Genomic DNA, 20,968 nt, shown 5'->3' with positions numbered 1-20,968 from the left:
ATGGATGTTAGATAGGTAGATAAATATAGATAATGAGATAGATAAATAGATGATAGCTAACTAGATAAATACATAGAGTAGATAGATGGATAGACAGATGACATGGGTAGATGAATGGATAGATAGATAGCTAGATAGACACAGATACATAGATACTTAGATACATAGAGACATGGATGGATGGATGGATGGATGCATAGATGAGTAGATAGGTACATAAATAGATATATAGATAAATAGATGATAGCTAGATAAATAAAGTAGATGGGTAGACAGATGACATAGGTGGATGGATGGATGGATGGATGGATGGATGGATGGATGGATGGATGGATGGATGGATGGATAGATGAGTAGCTAGGTACATAAATACATAGTGAGATAGATCAATAGATGATAGCTAGATAAATAAAGTAGATGGGTAGACAGGTGACATAGGTAGATGGAAGGATAGATAGATAGATGATAGATGATAGATAGATAGATAGATAGATAGATAGATAGATAGATAGATAGAGAAATAGATGGACGAATGGGTAGACAGGTAGATAAATAGATATAGTTATGAAGATAGATAAATAGATGATACCAAGCTAGATAAATACATACATAGACTAGATAGATGGATAGACAGGTGACATGGGTAGATGGATGGATGGATGGATGGATGGATGGATGGATAGATAGATAGATAGATAGATAGATAGACAGACACACATACATAAATAGATACATAGAGACATGGATGGATGGATGGATGGATGGATGGATGGATGGATGGATGGGTAGATAGGTACATAGATAGTGAGATAGATAAATAGATGATAGCTAGATAAAATAGATGGGTACACAGGTGACAGAAGTAGATGGATGGATGGATAGATGAGAGATAGGTAGGTAGATAGATAGATAGATAGACAAGTGGGTCAACAGGTATATAAATAGATATAGATAGGGAGATAGATAAATAGATGACAGCTAGCTAGATAAATACATAGGGTAGATGATGGATAGACACATGACATGGGTAGATAGATGGATAGATAGAGAAATGGATGAATGGATGGGTATATAGGTACATAAACAGATGTAGATAGGGAGATAGATATATACATAGAGTAGATAGATGGATAGATTGACATAGGTAGATGGATGGATACATAGATGATAGAGAAATGGATGGATGGATGGTAGATAGGTAGATAAATAGACATAGATAGGGAAATAGGTAAATAGATAGATGATAGGTAGCGAGATAAATAAATAATAGAGTAGATAGATGAATAAACAGATGAGCTGGGTGCGTGGATGGATACATACATAGATTAGATAGGTAGGTAGCTATATAGAGAAGTGAATGAATCCCATCCAATAGTTAATTTCCATGTCAAGTCAATGCCTCAGAAAGAGAAACATAGCTACTTCTTGAAGGTCTTAGCCTGTCTTACTACGATGCTAATTTTTATCCTCCTCAATGTAGAAAAATGTAACATCTAGTCAATGTAATCTCACAATTTTGCCTGACTGAGAACCAAGTTTCTTTCCCCCATCTCCTGGGCTGGTCTTAGAGTAACCCAGGTCATAAACTGGAATATAAATGACTTTCATGTGGCTTTTCTTTCTTCTTTGACCTTCAGGTATCCTCAACCCAGGCAAGAAGGTGCTAAAACTCATTTCTACCAGCCAGGCGCAGTGGCTCACACCTGTAATCCCAGCACTTTGGGAGGCCGAGGCGGGTGGATCACGAGGTCAAGAGATCGAGACCATCCTGGTCAACATGGTGAAACCCCGTCTCTACTAAAAATACAAAAATTAACCGGGCACGGTGGCGCGTGCCTGTAGTCCCAGCTACTCGGGAGGCTGAGGCAGGAGAATTGCCTAAACCCAGGAGGGGAGGTTACGGTGAGCCGAGATCGCGCCATTGCACTCCAGCCTGGGTAACAAGAGCGAAACTCCGTCTCAAAAAAAAAAAAAAAAAAAGAAAAGTAATTTCTACCAAAAGTCCTGCTTCGTTGAAAGCTCCACCACCCCATTTCTAAAGGACAAGGGAGAAGAAGGGGATGGAATGTTCCCAGCAACCTTCAGAATGGAAAGGAATTCATCCAGTTCTGTTTCTTCATTTTATGCAAGTTTTTGAAATTTTTATAGCCATGGAAATTTTTACAAGTACCACAGCACAGTCAGAGACAGCAATCGATGTTTTAGAATTCAGGGTCTCCAAGGAGGCAGCATAAATTGTGGCGTGCCCTTCCTGTGGCTGCAGGAAGTCATAAAACCATTCTGGATGATTAAGAGAGCTCAGCCTGCTGCCAAAAGCAGAGGAACTGCTTGCAAAATATGCCTTCAGTGTTAGGACGCATGGCTCACAGTGAAGTTATATATGCAGAATAATGCCCCTGCAGAAGTGACACAAACCCTCACCAAGCAGTAGTGATGGCAAATTTCTGCTTGGAAAATGGTGAATGAAGCATCCATATGTCAAGAAAACAAAATGGATGCATTTCAGCAGTTTATAAAGTCCCCGTTGGAGGCCACGACAGAGCCGTAAACAGCAGCAGGTTTTCTGTTATCTATATATTGATCTAGTCTATCATCTTTCTATTATCTATGTGTCTAGTCCATTATCTTTCTATTATCTAGGTATCTATCTAGTCCATCCATCCATCCATCATCCAATATGTATCTGTTTATCCATCCATCATCTATCAATACATCTATTCATCTTTCTATCATCTATCTATCTAGTTCATCCATCCATCCATGAATGAATCCACCTATCACATATATGTTCATCCATCCATCCATCATCTATTGATCAATCCATCCATCTTTCTATCATCTATCTAGTCCATCCATGCATCCACCTGTTATGTATCTGTTTATCCATCCATCCATCATCTATCAATGCATCTATCCATCTTTCTATCATCTTTCTACGTATCTATGTATCTAGTCCATCCATCCATCCATGCATCCATCCACCTATCATGTATCTGTTCATCCATCCATCTATCAATCAATCCATCCATCTTTCTATCATCTATCAAGTCCATCCATGCATCCACCTATTATGTATCTGTTCATCCATCCATCCATCATCTATCAATACATCTATCCATCTTTCTATCATCTATCTATCTATGTATCTATCCCATCCATCTATGCATGCATCCACCTATCATGTATCTGTTCATCCATCCATCATCTATCAATCCATCTATCCATCTTTCTATTATCTATGTATCCATCCATCCATCTGTCTATCTATCGTCTACCCATCTGTGCCTCTCCATTCCAGACCCAGGGAGAGGCCCAGCTAGGATGCACCTAGGTCTTTCACAAATTTGTTTCATGAATATGTGAAAATGAAGAATGTTTATGGGACGATATTACTGGCTACTCAAAGTATCTGCCACCTGGGCAATATTGGCCTTTAGGGATGGATGAGTATCTGTGGTGGGGCTGTCTGTGCACTGGAGGGCACTGAGCAGCGTCCCTGGTCTCTGCCCAGTAGATGCCAGAAGCTCACCCTCCACACCAGAGTCAAGAGGATCAAAAATATCTCCACACATCACCAAGTGTCCTTTTGGGGGAGTAAAACTGTGCCTGGTTGCAAACCACTGCCATAGATAATACATAGATTAGACATAGAGAGATAGGTAGGTAGGTAGGTAGGTAGGTAGGTAGATAGATAGATAATAGATACATAGATAGATTAGACATAGATACATAGATAGATTAGACATAGAGAGATAGGTAGGTAGGTAGGTAGGTAGGTAGATAGATAGATAGATAATAGATACATAGATTAGACATAGATACATAGATAGATTAGACATAGATAGGTAGGTAGCTAGATAGATACATAGATACATAGACACATGATAGATAGATACATAGATACAAAGTGTCCTTTTGTATCTATGGACAAAGGACACTTTTTTTGTACAAAGATAGATAGACACATAAATAGATACATGCATACATAGATTAGACATAGGTAGGTAGGTAGATAGATACATGGATAGACACATAGATAGATGATAGACACATAGATAGATAGATACATAGACAGACACATAGATACATAGATACGTACATACATAGACACAGATACATACATACATACATAGACACATAGATAGATACAAAGATAGATACATACATAGATAGACACATAGATAGATAGACACATAGATAGATAGATAAATGATAGATAGACACATAGATAGGTAGGTAGATAGATGATAGACAGATAGACACATACATGCACTGATAGAAATAGACACATAGATAAATAGATGTATAGATAGATAATACACACATAGATACATAGAGACAGACACATAGATACACAGAGATATATAGACACGGATATAGCTGATAGACACATAGATAGATACATGTAGATAGATGATAAAGAAAAAGAGAAATGGATGGATGAATGGGTAGATAGGCAGATAGATAAGGAGATAGATAACTAGATGATAGCCAGCTAGATAAATAAATACGTACAGTAGATGAATAGACAGATGAGATAGGTAGATGGATGGATAGATGCATGGATGGATAGATAGATAGATACCTAGATAGATAAATAGATGATAGGAAGATATATATAGATAAATACATAGAGTAGATAGATAGGTAGATACATAAATGAGATAGGTAGATGGATGGATAGATAGATACATAGATAATAGATAGAAGACAGAGGTTTCCCAGCCTGTCTTCTCTGTCATTGAGTGGCAAGGGGCAGGAAGCCAGACATCTCCATCTCCCTGGGTGTGGGATGAAGAGGCACAGATGGGTAGATGCTAGATAGATAGATAGATCAATAGACTAGATAGATATTTAAATGATAAAAAAGATGGATAGATGGATTGATAGATGATGGATGGATGTGTAGGAAGATATATTATGGATGGATGGATTGGATGCATGGATGGACAAGACAGGTAGATGATAGAGAGAGAGACTACGTAGGTAGGTAGGTAGGTAGATAGATACATAGATAGGTTAGATAGGTAGATAGATGATACATTGATAGGCTAGATAGATTAGATAGACTACATAGATACATAGATGATGGATAGATGGATAGATACATGATGGATGGACGCATGGAATAGATAGCTATGTAGATAGATAGATACATAGATGATGGATGGGTGGGTGGGTAGATTGATTAGAGAGAGAGGTTAAGGGAGAGAGCTGTAGATTGATACAGAAAGACATGGGAGGAAGGAAGGAAGGAGGGTAAGAGGGAGAAGATAGAAGGAGCAATGTGAGAGAGACAGTCACTCATGCTAATGGGCTTTTTCAGCCTCAGCACTGCGGATACATGGGCTGCATGACCCTCGGTGCCGGGGCTGCCCGTCCTGGGCACGGTAGGGTGCGGCTTCATCCACCATGGCCAGGAGCACCTGCCTCCTCCGCCTCCATCGTGACGACCTAAAACGTCCGCAAACATTTCCAAATACACCGTTGGAGAGCAGAATCACTCCCTCTGAAGAGCCACGAGGCTACCACAAACACGGCACCGTGACCAACATTTAAAAACTGCTCAAGATTTTAGAGTTGCGTAATTGGAGAACACATTAAAATTCCGACCGAGTTATCGCTGTTTTCCAGACCAAAACAAGAAAGAAAATGCCCTTGAGATCCACAGCAGCCCCCCGCCAAGCACCGGTGCTTAAGCTTCAAAGGAGAGGGGGTGGGAATCTGGGCACCTCCCAGGGCCTGAGATGCGGAAGGGAAGCGGAGAGGAGAAGCAAGTGGGTGTGGACATCCCCCCCACCACTTCGTGGCCCCCATGCTGGCTGGAATCCGCCATACCTCTCTGAGAAGCAGTCCCCACATCTGCATAGAGCTGATACCATAACCTCCTCCTGGGAAAGGGATTTGGGGAAGGAAGAGATCAGGGCTGGCCTTTGTCAACCACCCACTAACAATGACATTCTTGTCTCTCCAATTAAAACTACTTTTTTAGGTTTTTATTTTTTTAATTCTACTTTAGGTTCTGGGGTACATGTGCAGATGCTGCAGGATTGTTACATAAGTACACACGTGCCATGGTGGTTTGCTGCCTCCATCCCCCCATCACCTACATCAGGCATTTCTCCCAGTGTTATCCCTCCCCAATCTCCCCACCCCCCGCTTCTCCCCCAGCCTCCCACACCCCAACCTACGCCACTGTGTGATGCTCCCCTCCCTGTGTCCATGTGTTCTCATTGTTCATCACCCGCCTATGAGTGAGAACATGCGGCATTTCATTTTCTGTTCTTGTGTCAGTTTGCTGACAATGATGGTCTCCAGGTTCATTCATGTCCCTACAAAGGACATGAACTCATCATTTTTGATGGATGCATAGTATTCCATGGTGTATATGTGCCACATTTTCCCTGTCCAGTCTATCATTGATGGGCATTTGGGTTGGTTCCAGGTCTTTGCTATTGTAAACAGTGCTGCAATGAACATTCGTGTGCGTGTGTCCTTACAGTAGAACGATTTATAGTCCTTTGGATATATACCCAGTAATGGCATTGCTGGGTCAAATGGAATTTCTATTTCTAGGTCCTTGAGGGGTTGCCACACTGTCTTCCACAAGGGTTGAACTAATTTACACTCCCACCAGCAGGGTAAAAGTGTTCCTATTTCTCCACATCCTCTCCGGCATCTGCTGTCTCCAGCACTTTCAGCTGGATTCTGGAGCTCTGGACCAGTGTGTGAGAGTCACGTGCAGGGTGCTGGCTGCGCCTGCACATTCCCAGGCTTGGTGCACAGCGTTGACAGCAAGGCATTCTAGCCTATGCCCTCGTGCACGTCTGCAGGTGTGCACCCGTCATAAGCACCCATTTTGGATGACCCTGAGGCTGCACCACACATAGAGAAACATGTTAAAGCTATCAAGTGAAAAGAAATACAGGCCGGGCGCTGAGGCTCACACCTGTCATCCCAGCACTTTGGGAGGCTGAGGCAGGTAGATCGGGGAGTCAAGAGATCAAGACCAGCCTGGCCAACATGGTGGAACCCTATCTCTACTAAACATACGAAACTTAGCTGGGCATTGTAGCTCACGCCCGTAGTCCCAGCTACTTGGGAGGCTGAGGCAGGAGGACTACCTGAGGTCAGGAGATCAAGACCAGCCTGGCCAACATGGTGGAACCCTATCTCTACTAAACATACGAAACTTAGCTGGGCATTGTAGCTCACGCCCGTAGTCCCAGCTACTTGGGAGGCTGAGGCAGGAGAATTGCTTGAACCAAGGAGGCGGAGGTTGCAGTGAGCAGAGACCACACCCCTGCACTCCAGCCTGAGCAATAGGGCGAGACTCTATCTCTGAATGAATAAATAAATATAGACAATACGTCCAATATTTAGTTCCACACCCTAAGGATGACTTCATGTACTCTCTCCTCACTCTGAGGTAGCACGTTTTACATGTAGGAGTCTTTTTTTTAGTTAAAAATATTAATTATAAAATAGGCATAACATGAAATCTACCAATTTAAGTCCTTTTTTTTTTTTTTTTGAGACAGAGTCTCACTCTGTCCCGAGTTGCAGTGTCTGATCTCAGCTCACTGCAACCTCCGCCTCCTGGGTTCGAGCGATTCTCCTGCCTCAGCCTCCCGAGTAGTTGGGATTGCAGGCACCCACCACCACGCCCCACTAATTTTTTTATTTTTAGGTAGAGACAGGGTTTCACCATGTTGGCCAGGCTGGTCTCGAACTCCTGACCTCAGGTAGTCCTCCTGCCTCAGCCTCCCAAAGTGCTGGGATGACAGGCACATTTTAACTCTTTGTAAGTGTAAGTTTCAGTGGCGTTGACTAGTTCACTCGGCTGTGCAACTGTCTCTACCACGCATCTCTAGAAATTTCTCAGCTTCCCAAACAGAAACTCTGTCCCCGTTAAACTTTCACTCCTATCCCACTTCGTAGCCGCAAAAAACATGTCCTCCTTCCTCCCTCCCTCCCTCCCTTCCTTCCTTCCTTCCCTTTTTCTTTTTTTCTTTCTTTTCTTTCTCTTTCTTTCTTTCTCTCTCCCCTCCCTTCCTTTCCTCTTCTCTTCCCTCCTCTCTTTTTTCGGAGCTGGTCTTACTCTGTTGTCCAGGCTAAAGTGCAGTGGTGCAATCTCACTCACTGCAACCTCCACCTCCCGGGTTGAAACCATTCTCCCACTTCAGCCTCCCCAGTGCCTGTGATTCCAGGCACATGTCACCACGCCCAGCTAATTTTTGTATTTTTTTTTTTTTTTTTTCAGAAGATACAGGGTTTTACCATGTTGGTCAGGCTGGTATCGAACTCCTGACCTCAGGTGATCCGCCCGCCTCGTCCTCCCAAAGTTCAACCAATTCTGCTGCTTCAGCCTCCCAAGTAGCTGGCATTGCAGGCAGGTGCCACCACGCCTAGCTAATTTGTGTATTTTTAGTAGACCCAGGGTTTCACCACATTGGCCAGGCTGGTCTCGACCTCCTGACCTCAGGTGATTCTTCCACCTAGGCCTGTGACAGTGCTGGGATTACAGGCGTGAGCCACAGCACCCGGCCTTAAGGGAGGGAAGTGGCTTGGATGGATAGAAGCAATGTGACAGAACTACCAAAGTATGTTACCGTATTTTAGAGACCTTCAAAGATGCTGCTCCGCTGGCTTTGGAGCTGGAAGAAGTGTCCGGGAAAGAAGGAATTTAGAGAATGCATTGTGTGGAAGATAGAAACGGTAAGGAAGCGACTGCTCCCTTAGAGTTTCCAGAAGAAAGCGGCCATGCTGACACCTGGATTTCACCCTGGGGACACGCATTTCTGAGCTGTGACCTCTACGACTGCAACATCATCTACTGGTGGTGTTTTGAGTCACCGAAAGCAACTTCGTGCTGTGGGCATTAGTCACAGCAGGGAGGGCACCTGCACCTGCCGCCCGTGTCCCACCCTGTCCAGCTGGCTGTGATGCGTGTTTAAGAGTTTCTGGCCGGGCGCGGTGGCTCCCGCCTGTAATCCCAGCACTTTGGGTGGCCGAGGTGGTGGGATCACGAGGGCAGGAGTTCGAGACCAGCCTGGCCAACATGGCAAAACCCCGTCTCTACTAAAAATACAAAAAGTAGCTGGGTGTGGTGGCAGGTGCCTGTAATCCCAGCTACTCAGGAGGCTGAGGCAGGAGAATTACTTGAACCCAGGAGACGGAGGCTGCAGTGAGCCGAGATCGAGCCACTGCACTCCTGCCTGGGCCACAGAGCGAGACTTCATCTCAAAAAGAAAAAGGAAAAAAAGAGCTTCTGTTCTGTAGAAACGGTGTCTTGCTCTATTGCCCAGGCTAGTCTCGAGCTCCAAGGCTGAAGCAGTTCTCCAAATCGGTTCATCCCATTTAGAAGAAACTGCCTCACACGCTAGACGTTTCTTACTATGGCCTGAGTTTCTCCTTTCCCTCCCTTGCTGTGAGGATTCCTCTCCCCCTCCTTTCCCGTGTCTCCCTCTTCCCCTCTCCCGCTCCTTCTCAGAAACGCTCCTCCCTTCCCACTCCTCTCCTTGGATTGCTATTTCAATTCCTACCAATTTAATATCAGCTGCACCACAACCTGTGCTGGTCCCTTAGAAATTAATTTGGTGATTTTCACACGGAGACAGCACTGCTCACTTCAAAGTGAGCCTCTGTCCAAGGACACAGACGGAGACGGGGAGCCTGCAGTCAGAGCCGTGCCCCACCTGCGTTTGCTGCAACCCACGTCCGTCACTGACGCCCCAACCTGCCTCCCAAGCAGAGGTTTCAGCGCTGTCCATTGAAAATTCTGCAAGTCACTGTGGGTCTCAGCATCTGTCAATATGAATGATAAGCTAGAAAGACACAAAAAAGGCAAAGGAAAAAGAAGCCTTTCATCCCAGCACTTTGGGAGGCCGAGGCACGTGGGTCACAAGGTCAGGAGTTCCAGACCAGCCTGGCCAACGTGCTGAAACCCCGTCTCTACTAAAAATACAAAACTTAGCCAGGAGTGGTGGCGGGTGCCTGTAATCCCAGCTTCTCGGGAGGCTGAGGCAGGAGCATCGCTTGAACCCGGGAGGCGGAGGTTGCAGTGAGCCGAGATCGCGGCAATGCACTCCAGCCTGGGCAACAGAGCAAGACTCCTGTCTCAAATAAATAAATAAATAAATAAATAAATAAATAAATAAATAAAACCTTACCATTTAGTTGGAATAGGTCCAGGTAAAGGCGTGTAACACCTTATGCGACCTCCCACCTTTGCTACCTGATTCTCTGCGTAGGATCTCGTCTATAACGGGAACCTGGGTGGAGTGGAGGGGCTTAAACGGCCACTTTCTCCCTTTCCTTCCCCAAAGCCCAGGAGCAGAGACTTCTTACATCCTGAAGTCATCCACACGATACATTTTCCGAGCTTCTTCACTGACGCTTCATACCAGCTATAACTGGGTGTAACATATACCATTTTGAGAAGGCATCATTTTTATTTTTATTAAGATTTGCATTTTTTAAAATTTTATTTTTATTATTGTTAAAGTTCTGGGGTCCATGTGCAGAGCGTGCAGGTTTGTTACACAGGTACACACGTGCCATGGTGGTTTGCTGCATCCATCCCCCCGTCATCTACATTAGGTATTTCTCCTAATGCTCTCCCTCCCCTGGCCCCCTACCCCCTGCCATCCCTCCCCAATCCCCCTGCCCCCTACTATCCCTCCCCAATCCCCCCACCCCCTGCTATCTCTCCCCTAAGCCTCCCAGCCACCGATAGGCCCCAGTATGTGATGTTCCCCTCCCTGTGTCCGTGTGTCCTCACTGTTCAATGCCCACTCATGAGTGAGAACATGCGGTGTTTGCTTTTCTGTTCTTGCGTCAGTTTGCTGAGAATGATGGTTTCCAGCTTCATCCATGTCCCTGCAAAGGGCATGAACTCATCTTTTTGATGGCTGCATGGTATTCCATGGTGTCTCTGTGCCACATTTTCTTTATCCAGTCTATCACTGATGGGCATTTGGGTTGGTTCCAAGTCTTTGATAGCAGTGAACATACATGTCCATGTGTCTTCATAATAGAACGATTTATAATCCTTTGGGTATATACCCAGTAATGGGATTGCTGGGTCAAATGGAATTTCTATTTCTAGGTCCTTGAGGAATCACCACACTGTCTTCCATAGTGGTTGAACTAATTTACAGTCCCACCAACAGCGTAAAAGCATTCCTATCTCTCCACATTCTCTCCAGCATCTGTTGTCTCGAGATTTTTAAATTTCATTTTCTCGCCTGAGGATTGAAGGCTAGAGTCCTTAAGGCTGTTATTTGTCCAGCCCTGCAGGAACTCGGTGTGACCCTCTCCAAGGTGATGATTCATTGTGGTGCCCATTAATAGGCATTCATGCATGACAGGTATTGATAGGACTCATCCATAGCTGAGTCTTCTGCTGGAATATGCCATTATGTATCTGTTCTCTTGCATGCATGGAGTGGCAGGGAGAGGCACTGCTGAGATCTCCTTTGGAGGGACCTTCAGATCTGCCAAGGTGTTTGTGTAGAGGTCATGCTTTCCCTGGTTGCTCCCATGCAATGACTGCCCGTGGCAGAGTTACCGGTCCCACCCAGGCTGGTGCCTGACAGCCTTCCCCAGTTTGGGGTCTCCATCTTGGCCTGGCTGAGCTGCACTGCAAGCTGACAATCTGTCAGTATGAATGATAAGCTAGAGAGAAAGACAAAAAACAAAAAAGGAACGCAAAGGAAAAAGCACCTTCCTGTAAAATAAAAAACCTGCTGGGCATGGGGCACAAGCCTGTCATCCCAGCACTTTGAGAGGCCAAGGCGGGTGGACCACAAGGTCAGGAGTTCGAGACCAGCCTAGCCAATGTGGTGAAACCCCATCTCTACTAAAAATACAAAAATTAGCTAGGCACAGTGGCTTCCTACCCAATGTTTCCTCACTGTTGTCAGACACGCACTGCTGTCTGAAGGTTCCCTTTTATTTTATTTTATTTATTCCCTTTTATTTTATTACTGCTGCTTCCCAGGCATGTCTTTAATACATCTGCACATTTCAAAAGAAAGAAAAGAAGAAGGAAGGAAAGAAAGGAAAGAAGGAAAGAAAGGAAGAGAAGGAAGGAAGGAAAGAAACAGAAACAGAAACAGAAATTGTGGGTTTTTGTGAAAGGTCAAAGTTCTGCAGGGAGTCCGGCTGGATAGTTATAAGTAAAATTTCGGTGCTGCAAAGGAACAGCACTGGAAGAGAGACCCTCTGAGCTGAGCTGAGAAGGCGGTTTGCTTCTACAGGATGGCGCAGGGCACGGGGCAGAGGAGATGGCCTCCGCAGGCTCGGACAAGGGTGGAAGGGTGGTTCTGCCTGACGGGGGTCGACCCTACCTCTCTGCTGTTCCCCTATTGGCTAGGGTTAGACGGCGCAAGCTAGACTGATCCCGATCTGCTATTTTTAAAAAGGAAGGGTCCCAGCTGCACTGGCAGGATGGGTGTTTTGGCGGGAAGGAAGGTTACCCGCCATGTCAGAGCAGGTGCCAGGGGTGATCAGGTGACCAGGGTGAGTCAGGATGGAGCCCGGGGAAGGGGGAGCAGATGTCAATCTCTGATTATAACCTGGAGAAGGTTGTTTACTGGAATTACAAGGAAGATAAACTCGAAAATAGTCAACTAAAGAATAAGAGAGCTGAACATGCTGATACACTGATCCTTTGAAGAGAAACTTGGGGTTCAGTATAAGCCTAAGATCCCACAGTGGGGTCTCGCTAGCCTGGGACGGCCCCTTCCACAGAAGGCTGTGACGGGGTCATGGGGATTCTGCTTTGAGCCTTTGCAAAGCAGAGGCTGATGATTCAGAAACAGTTTTTTTTTAAATTGCATTTTAGATTTGGGGTACGTGTGAAGAACATGCAAGATTATTGCATAGGTACACACGTGCAGTGTGATCTGCTGCCTTCCTCCCCATCGCCTGTATCTGGCATTTCTCCCCATGCTGTCTCTCCCCGCTGTCCCTCCCCTTTATGCTGGAACTTGGCCTTTCAGGGGAGGGATCACCAAGTTTGCTGGTTTTGCATCAAAAATTCAGTGTCTTCTGATGCTTTCTTTTCTGGAACGAAGTTTCTCAGCCTAGCACCGCTGGCATGGGTGGGCAGGAGGATTCTCTGAGGAGGGGACTGTCCTGTTCACGGGAGCCTGTTGACCCACGTCCCTGGGCTCCACCCGGCAGATACCAGGAGCTCCCCCACCATTGCGACCACCAAAGGTGTCCTCAGATACGACACAGTGACCCCAGGGAGAAGAATCACCTCCAGTTGAAAGCCACTGTCATACACAGATAAATGGTAGAGTGATAGCTGCGTGGCTTCAGAATATGCATATATGTGTGTAATCGATAAAGAGATAAATACCTGCAGAGATGATACATGGTAGATAAATAGGTGATGGCTAGGCAGGTGATAGGCACACACATGATAAACAGGATACATAGCTACATAGATAGCACATGATATATTGAAAGGACACATGATTGATGATGGATCGATAGATAGATACATAGATACATAGGTAGATACATAGATAGATGATAGATAGATAGATAGATACATAGATACATAGGTAAGTAGGTAGGTAGATAGATAGATACATAGATACATAGGTAGATAGACAGATAAATAGATAGATAGATAGATAGATAGATAGATAGATAGACACATAGATAGATAGACACATACATAGATAGATAGATGATAGATAGACTCATAAATAGATAGACTCATAGATAGATAGATAGACACATAGATAGATAGACACATACATAGATGATAGATAGATAGACTCATAGATAGACACATAGATAGATAGACACATAGATAGATAGATGACACATAGATAGATAGACACATAGATAGATAGATAGACACATAGATAGATAGATAGATAGACACATAGATAGATAGGTAGATAGATAGATAGATAGATGGATAGATAGATAGATAGCAGTGAACCCAGGGGAGAAAAATCACCTCCAATTGAAAAGCCACTGTCATACACAGATAAGTGATAGTGATAGCTGGATAGCTAGAGACTGATGCCACATAGACACATATACACATAGATACATAGGTAGATATATAGGTAGATACATAGATGATAGATAGATACATACATACATACATACATAGATGGGTGGGTGGATGGATAGATAGGTGGATGGATGGAAGCATGGATGGATAGATAGATATATAGGTAGGTAGATAGATACATAGATACATAGATAGATGATATAGATAGATAGATACATAGATAGATATGTAGATAGATACCTACATAGATAGATAGATAGATAGATAGATAGATAGATAGATAGATAGATAGATACATACATACATACAGAGAGAGAGAGATAGATAGATGATAGATTGATAGGTGGGTGTATGGATGGGTAGGTAAATAGACACATAGATGGATAGATAGATGGGTGGATAGGTGGATAGATGAATGGATAGGTAGATGATGGTGATCAGATGGATGATATGTGAGTGGATGGGTGGATAGGTAGGTAGATAGATACATGGATGGGTGGATGGATGGGTAGATAGGTGGATAGATGGATGGATAGGTAGACAGATGATGGTGATGATAACAAATGGTGATGATAGATAGATACATAGAAAATGACAGATGGTGATGACAGCTAGATGGATGGATACATAGATACATGGATGGAAGATAGATTAGATAGATGATGGGTGGATGGGTGGATAGATAAATATGGATAAATAGATGATGGTGATCATAGGTGATAGATGGGTAGATAGATGATGGTTAGATAGTGATAGATAGATGACAGATAATAATAGAGGGATGGATAGATAGATAGATAGGTAGATAATAGATAAAGAAAACTGATAGGTAGATACAGATGAATGCCAGGTGAGGGCCACATGAGATATAAACAGATAGACAGAGCCTCTCATGCTAAACCAGAGTGTCTGGATCTGAACATCGCTGCCATGTGGGGTGGATAATTAAGGGGCTGTGCTGTGCAGCACCCGTGGTCTCCACTCACTTGATGCCCATAGCATCCCTACCTTGTTATGACCACCAAAAATATCCCTAGATATTGCCAAGTGTCCTGGGGGTGGGCAGGGAACAGAATCTCTCACAGATGAGAATCACTGCTATAGAACAAGGTATTTATTGTTTCCATGTGAAAAATATCAGAATGACTCTCTGACCATTACACCACACAGGCACAGACACACAGACACACACACACACACACACACACCTATCTGCACATGGCGCTGACCCCCAGCTCCACATCAGGTGCAAAGCGGAGCTCTGCGTGCATTCTGGTCACGTTCCAGCAGGCACTGAGTCTGTCCTTTCCGCCTCCAGAACCGGAGGCGGCACGTCTAGGGATTTAATTCTGTCAATGTGAATCATCGCAGAGACATCAAAGCCCCAGCCGCGGGCAGCATTCAGGGATGAGGCATGGTCATGCACATAGAAACAGGAAATGATCCCAGAGGGTGTGGGGGCGTCCAGCACCCCAGTATTGAGAACAGAGGCTGCCGCCCTGATACCTTCCCTGGAGCATACAGCTGCAAGTCTATGCTACAGGCCATTACCATCATCTATCTATCTTTCTATGTATCTACCTATCTATGTAAGTATGTATGTATGTATGCATGTATGTATGTATCTATCCATCTATCATGTATCTATGTATCTATCTATGTATCCATCTATCTGTGTGTCTATCATCTATGTATCTATGTATCTATCCATCTATCATGTATCTATGTATCTATCTATCTATTCATCTATCTGTGACATGTTAAAAGCCCCATAAACTGCCTACCTCAGCAACACCTCGGCTTTCTGTTGAAACTGCTCTCTGTAACCCTGACGTGACAGGCAAGCAGTCCAAACCCACGCCATCTTGGCCCCTGCGACTTGTAATAAGTAATTAAGGTCTGTGATTTCCACCCTACCCAGACAATGTGTAAACAAATGCTAATCTTGACTTTTGTGAACCACTTCAGTAACAATCAGAATGTCGAAAAGTCCCCTGGCCCTCGCAGTGTCCAGAGCCCCTCACCCTCATCTCCGCCCAGGAGGTGATTTACAGGATTTACTCACCCTCAGAACGTCTGAAGACCCTCACCCGCACCCCTCCCCTCACACTCGCTCCCAAGGCGGTTTTATGGGCATAAAAGGTCTTGACACCTTCCTTTCGGGTCTAAGGGTTGGAGAGACTCGAGTCCTCTGTGGCCGCCGGCAATGAAGACCCTGCAATTTGGCACACTGCCGTCTTGGGGTTGACTTTCTACACTCGGGCCAGTACAACATATCTGTCATCTATCTATCAATTATCTATCATCTATCTACCTATCACCAGCCATCATCTATCCATCTGGCATCACCATCATCTATCATCTTCATCTACCTATCACTATCTAACCATCATCTATCCATCTGGCATCACTGTCTAGCATCTATCTATTTATCATCTACCTATCAGCATCTAATCTAAGCATCATGTATCCATCTGTCATTTCTATGTATCTGCCTATGTACCTATGTATCCATCCATCCACCCACCTCTCATCTGTCTACATCTACTCGTCTACGCCCAGGCCTGTATCTGTCCCTAGATCTAAATCCATTTCTGTATCTGTGACTGCCGTTCCTCCTCCATTGCGTCTGCCTTTTCTTCCTGGCTCTGTGCCAGGTGAAAAACCAGCAGCTGGCCCATCGCTGACAATATTTGTTGGAAGCACAAATTCATCAACAACTAAATTCATGGATCTTCTCAATTAATTCTCAGTGTTTCTCTCTCTGTCTCTCTGTCTTTTATTTTTTGAGACAGAGTCTCAAAACGATGAACACTTGGCTGTGTGAGTCCCACAAGTCTTTATTTTTCAGGCAACGCTTTAAAAATAGGGCACAAACGAGGGCATTTTGTGAACGCAGCCTTGCACACAGGGAAGGTTAAATGTCTGACTCCTGGCTGTGACTTCGCCTGACCCCTGCATGCCACACGTTCCTCAGATTGAGAGCGGAGCACGACTTCCTCGTCCTAGAGAGGGAAGAATTTGGCATTCCCCGAACTGAAAAGGCAGATGATACAGAGAGACTGTTTCACAAAGACGTCCTGTGGTGAAGCTTCAGGAGAAAACACTGAGGGGAAGCCTGCTGGGGGCCACTAACCTTTTTATTTTTTTTTTCCAACCTCCCTCCTCTGTTTGCTGCGGAGGATCTGGAGACGATCTCCTACACAAAAATGTTAACGCAGAAAACACAAAGGCAGGATCTCTGCTTCTTTGTTTAAAAATATATATATATTTTACTGCATTTTAGGTTTGGGGTACACGTGAAGAACATGCAAGATAGTTGCATAGGTGCATACGTGGCAGTGTGATTTGCTGCCTTCCTCCCCATCACCTATATCTGCTATTTCTGCCCATGTTGTCCCTCCCCAACTCCCCACCCCCCGCTGTCCCTCCCTAGTCCCCCCAACAGACCCCAGTGTGTGATGCTCCCCTCCCTGTGTCCATGTGTTCTCATTGTTCAACACCCGCCTATGAGTGAGAACATGCGGTGTTTCATTTTCTGCTCTTGTGTCAGTTTGCTGAGAATGATCTCTGCTTCCTAATCAGATGGAGAAATGGACTTGGATATAAACCATTGTAAGTGGCTGGGCTCAGTGGCTCATGCCTGTCGTCTTTAGGAGTCAGAGGCAGGAGGATCAGAGGTCAGGAGTTCGAGACCAGCCTCGCCAATATGGCAAGACCCCGTCTCTACTAAAAATACAAAAAAAGTAGCCAGGTGTGGTGGGCGTCAGGTCTCCATATGCAAGTCTGGGGCCTGAAAGTCTGAAGTCCTGCCTCCGCTGGCTGATGTCTCCCACCTGCCGCCTGCATTCTCCATTGTCCCTGATCACCCAGCGGAGCTTCCCAGAGAATCCCCTCACCGAAACCTGCCATCTTAACTGTTCTTATGATAAGGTGACCACCTCTCACCCATCCTGCCATCTTAACGGTTCTTATGATAACGTGAACACCTCTCACCCATCCTGCCATCTTACCTGCTCCTTGCCCCTACCTCCCACCACTGTAACTAATCTTACTCTGTAACTTTCCACTGCCCACCTCAAACCTATAAAACCAACTCCTACTCCACCGCCCTTTGCTGACGCCCTTTTTGGCCTTAGCCCACCTGCACCCAGGTGAATAAACACCCATGTTGCTCACACAAAGCCTGTTTCAGGGTCTCCGCATTCAAAGCGTGCCTTTTTCAACAGTGGCAAGTGCCTGTCATCCCAGCCACTCGGGAGGCTGAGGCAGAGAATTGCTTGAACCTGGGAGATGGAGCTTGCGGTGAGCCCAGATCTCGCCACTGCACTCCAGCCTGGGCAACAAGAGCGAGACTCTGTCTCAAAAATAAATAAAAGAGACATTACTGAGAATTAATTAAGATGCATGAATTTACTTGTTGCTGAATTTATTCTTCCAATAGGAAGAGAGGAAGCAGAAATGGATTTAGATCTAGGGACAGATACAAGCCTGGGTGTAGATGAGTAGCTATAGACAGGTATAGGCATAGAAATGAATGCGGAAGGATATATAAAATAGATATGGTCATAGACTCACACAGAGGCACAGACGTGGACATACATACTAAACTGGATGTGGATACACATGTACATACATGCACAGGTACATACGATAGATTTATACACTAGGTGATTGATACATGATAGGCAGATGACATAGGTAACAGCTAAATTACATAACTGGTGACCACAGGTAAATAACAAATGATACAGATAGATAACTGACGACTGAGAGTCATAGATAAGAGAGAGGTTAGATGATCAGTAAATAATAAGAGGTACTTAGATATGCATCAATTAGGCAGTAGATGACAGATGGAAATAGGCACTAGACAAATAATTTCATGGCATAATACATAAGTGTATTACATGATCAATAAATAAATAACAGACGTACATAGATTCATTGATTGACATTAGTTAGATTGGACTAGAAAGAAAGAGAAAGACAGAGAGAAAGAAAAAGACAAAGAAAAAGAAAGAAGGCAGGGAGGGAGGGAAGGAGGAAGGAAGGGAAGGAAAGGAAAGAAGGAAGGAAGGAAGGAAAGAAAAAGAAATGAAAGAAAGAAAGAAAGAAGAAAGAAAGAAAGAAAGAAGAAAGAAAGGAAGGAAGGAAGAAAGAAAGAAGAAAGAAAAAGAAAGAAGAAAGAAAGGAAGGAAGGAAGAAAGAAAGAAGAAAGAGGAGGCAAACTGTCATGCTGAGCTGAAAGCAGAGAGACCGGATCAAAAAGAGGGCAGATGTTTCCTTAGGGGAGGGAAGAGGACTGGCTGGAGCCCTCAGGCATTTGGCGATGATGGTGCCTTACAGGATTGTGTGTGTGAAGCTTCTGACCTCCCTGAAGCTGCCGAGAGTGTCATACACACATAGCCACTTGTTGCAAGCTTGGCATGGCTTCAGATGCCCGTGAGACAGAAGAGCAAATGAGCAGCCCATCTTGACACCTTATCAGGCTGGGAGGATTTTCATTCACAGCTTCCCCCTGAAGGACCCTGTGGCCCTGTCATCAGGGTCATGACATCATTAGCCAGAGTTGTGGCAAGGGCAAGTGTTAAATGCACACTGAATGAAGAGACCCCCCTAAACTGACTTTGTGTGAGCAACGTGACTGTTTATTTACCCGGGGCTGGGAGAACTAAGCCTGGAGAGTCAGTACGGGGTAATGGGACAGGACTTCATTTTATAGGTTTGGGGAAATTTACAGAAGTTACAATTCAGGGTCTCAGTATGCATGCATGTGGCTAGTATGTGTCCGTGATGTGTGTGTGTGTCCGAATGCACTCATGCATCTGCATCCGCACGTGCATGCATGGCTGCATGCCTGCAAATGCAGATGCGAATGTGTGAGCTTGCAGGTGTGAATCTGGATGCACGATTGCGGAAATGCCTTGCACACATGCAAACGTGTGTTCAATGCGTAAACAACAGCAAAAACTCAATCTCAAACAAACAAAAAACCCCAATCATCCTGCTGAAATACTGTTGAGTGGTTTTTTTTGTTTTTTGTTTTTGAGACGGAGTTTCGCTCTTGTTACCCAGGCTGGAGTGCAATGGCGCGATCTCAGCTCACCACAACCTCCGCCTCCTGGTTCAGGCAATTCTCCTGCCTCAGCCTCCTGAGTAGCCCACGCCACCATGCCCAGCTAATTTTTGTATTTTTAGTAGAGACGGGGTTTCACCATGGTGACCAGGATGGTCTCGATCTCTTGACCTCGTGATCCACCTGCTTCGGCCTCCCAAAGTGCTGGGATTACAGGTGTGAGCCACTGGACCTGGCCTTTTTTTTTTTTTTAAATATATCGGTGTCAGCAAATGTTTTATTTGATTAATTAATTAATTAATTTTTGAGACAGAATCTCAGCCCACCGCAACCTCCGCCTCCCGGGTTCAGGCAGTTCTCCTGCCTCAGCCTCCCAAGTAGCTGGGATTACAGGCACGCGCCACCATGCCCAGCTAATTTTTTGTATTTTTAGTAGAGACGGGGTTTCACCATGTTGACCAGGATGGTCTCGATCTCCTGACCTCGTGATCCACCTGCCTCGGCCTCCTGTTTAATGTTATTAAAAACAAGAAACCTGTCATGTGCCTCGCAGACAAAATACGTATGTTAGAGGCGCTTTGCCCAGGCCTGAGTGATAGTGCGGTTGAATGTGAGTTCAAAGTGAATGCACCGAAAACATCTATTCGATAAAGTGTCTGCAAACAGAAACACGTGAAAGAACCCTAGGTATGGATTAGCTGCCAAAAGTCTTGAGACCACTTGCTCGCGGGAACCTAACTCTGTATTTCCCCTGTAACCCATGGTTTCACAGTTGCTGAGTCAGTGTCTGCTATGATTCTATAGACTATCTCTACCCTGAATAATGAGAAGCTATGTCTACT

The 20,968-nt window shown here is 44.7% G+C and overlaps 1 long non-coding RNA gene across 1 annotated transcript in view; it reads left to right on the top strand.

The window, feature by feature from the left end:
• Positions 1–5,999, top strand: part of LOC144580982 (uncharacterized) — a 14,326-nt gene extending 8,327 nt beyond the window's left edge. Inside the window, exons 3-4 of the long non-coding RNA XR_013531404.1 lie at positions 1,638–2,558; positions 5,327–5,999. This is a non-coding gene — a long non-coding RNA (uncharacterized LOC144580982). The remainder of the gene's footprint in view (positions 1–1,637; positions 2,559–5,326) is intronic.
• The last annotated feature ends 14,969 nt before the right edge of the window (positions 6,000–20,968 follow it).

The sequence above is a fragment of the Callithrix jacchus genome, chromosome X (genome assembly GCF_049354715.1).
Source record: "Callithrix jacchus isolate 240 chromosome X, calJac240_pri, whole genome shotgun sequence".
Lineage (NCBI taxonomy): Eukaryota > Metazoa > Chordata > Mammalia > Primates > Cebidae > Callithrix > Callithrix jacchus.
Note: the sequence above shows the minus strand (reverse complement) of the source record. Positions and strands in the feature narration are given on the sequence as shown.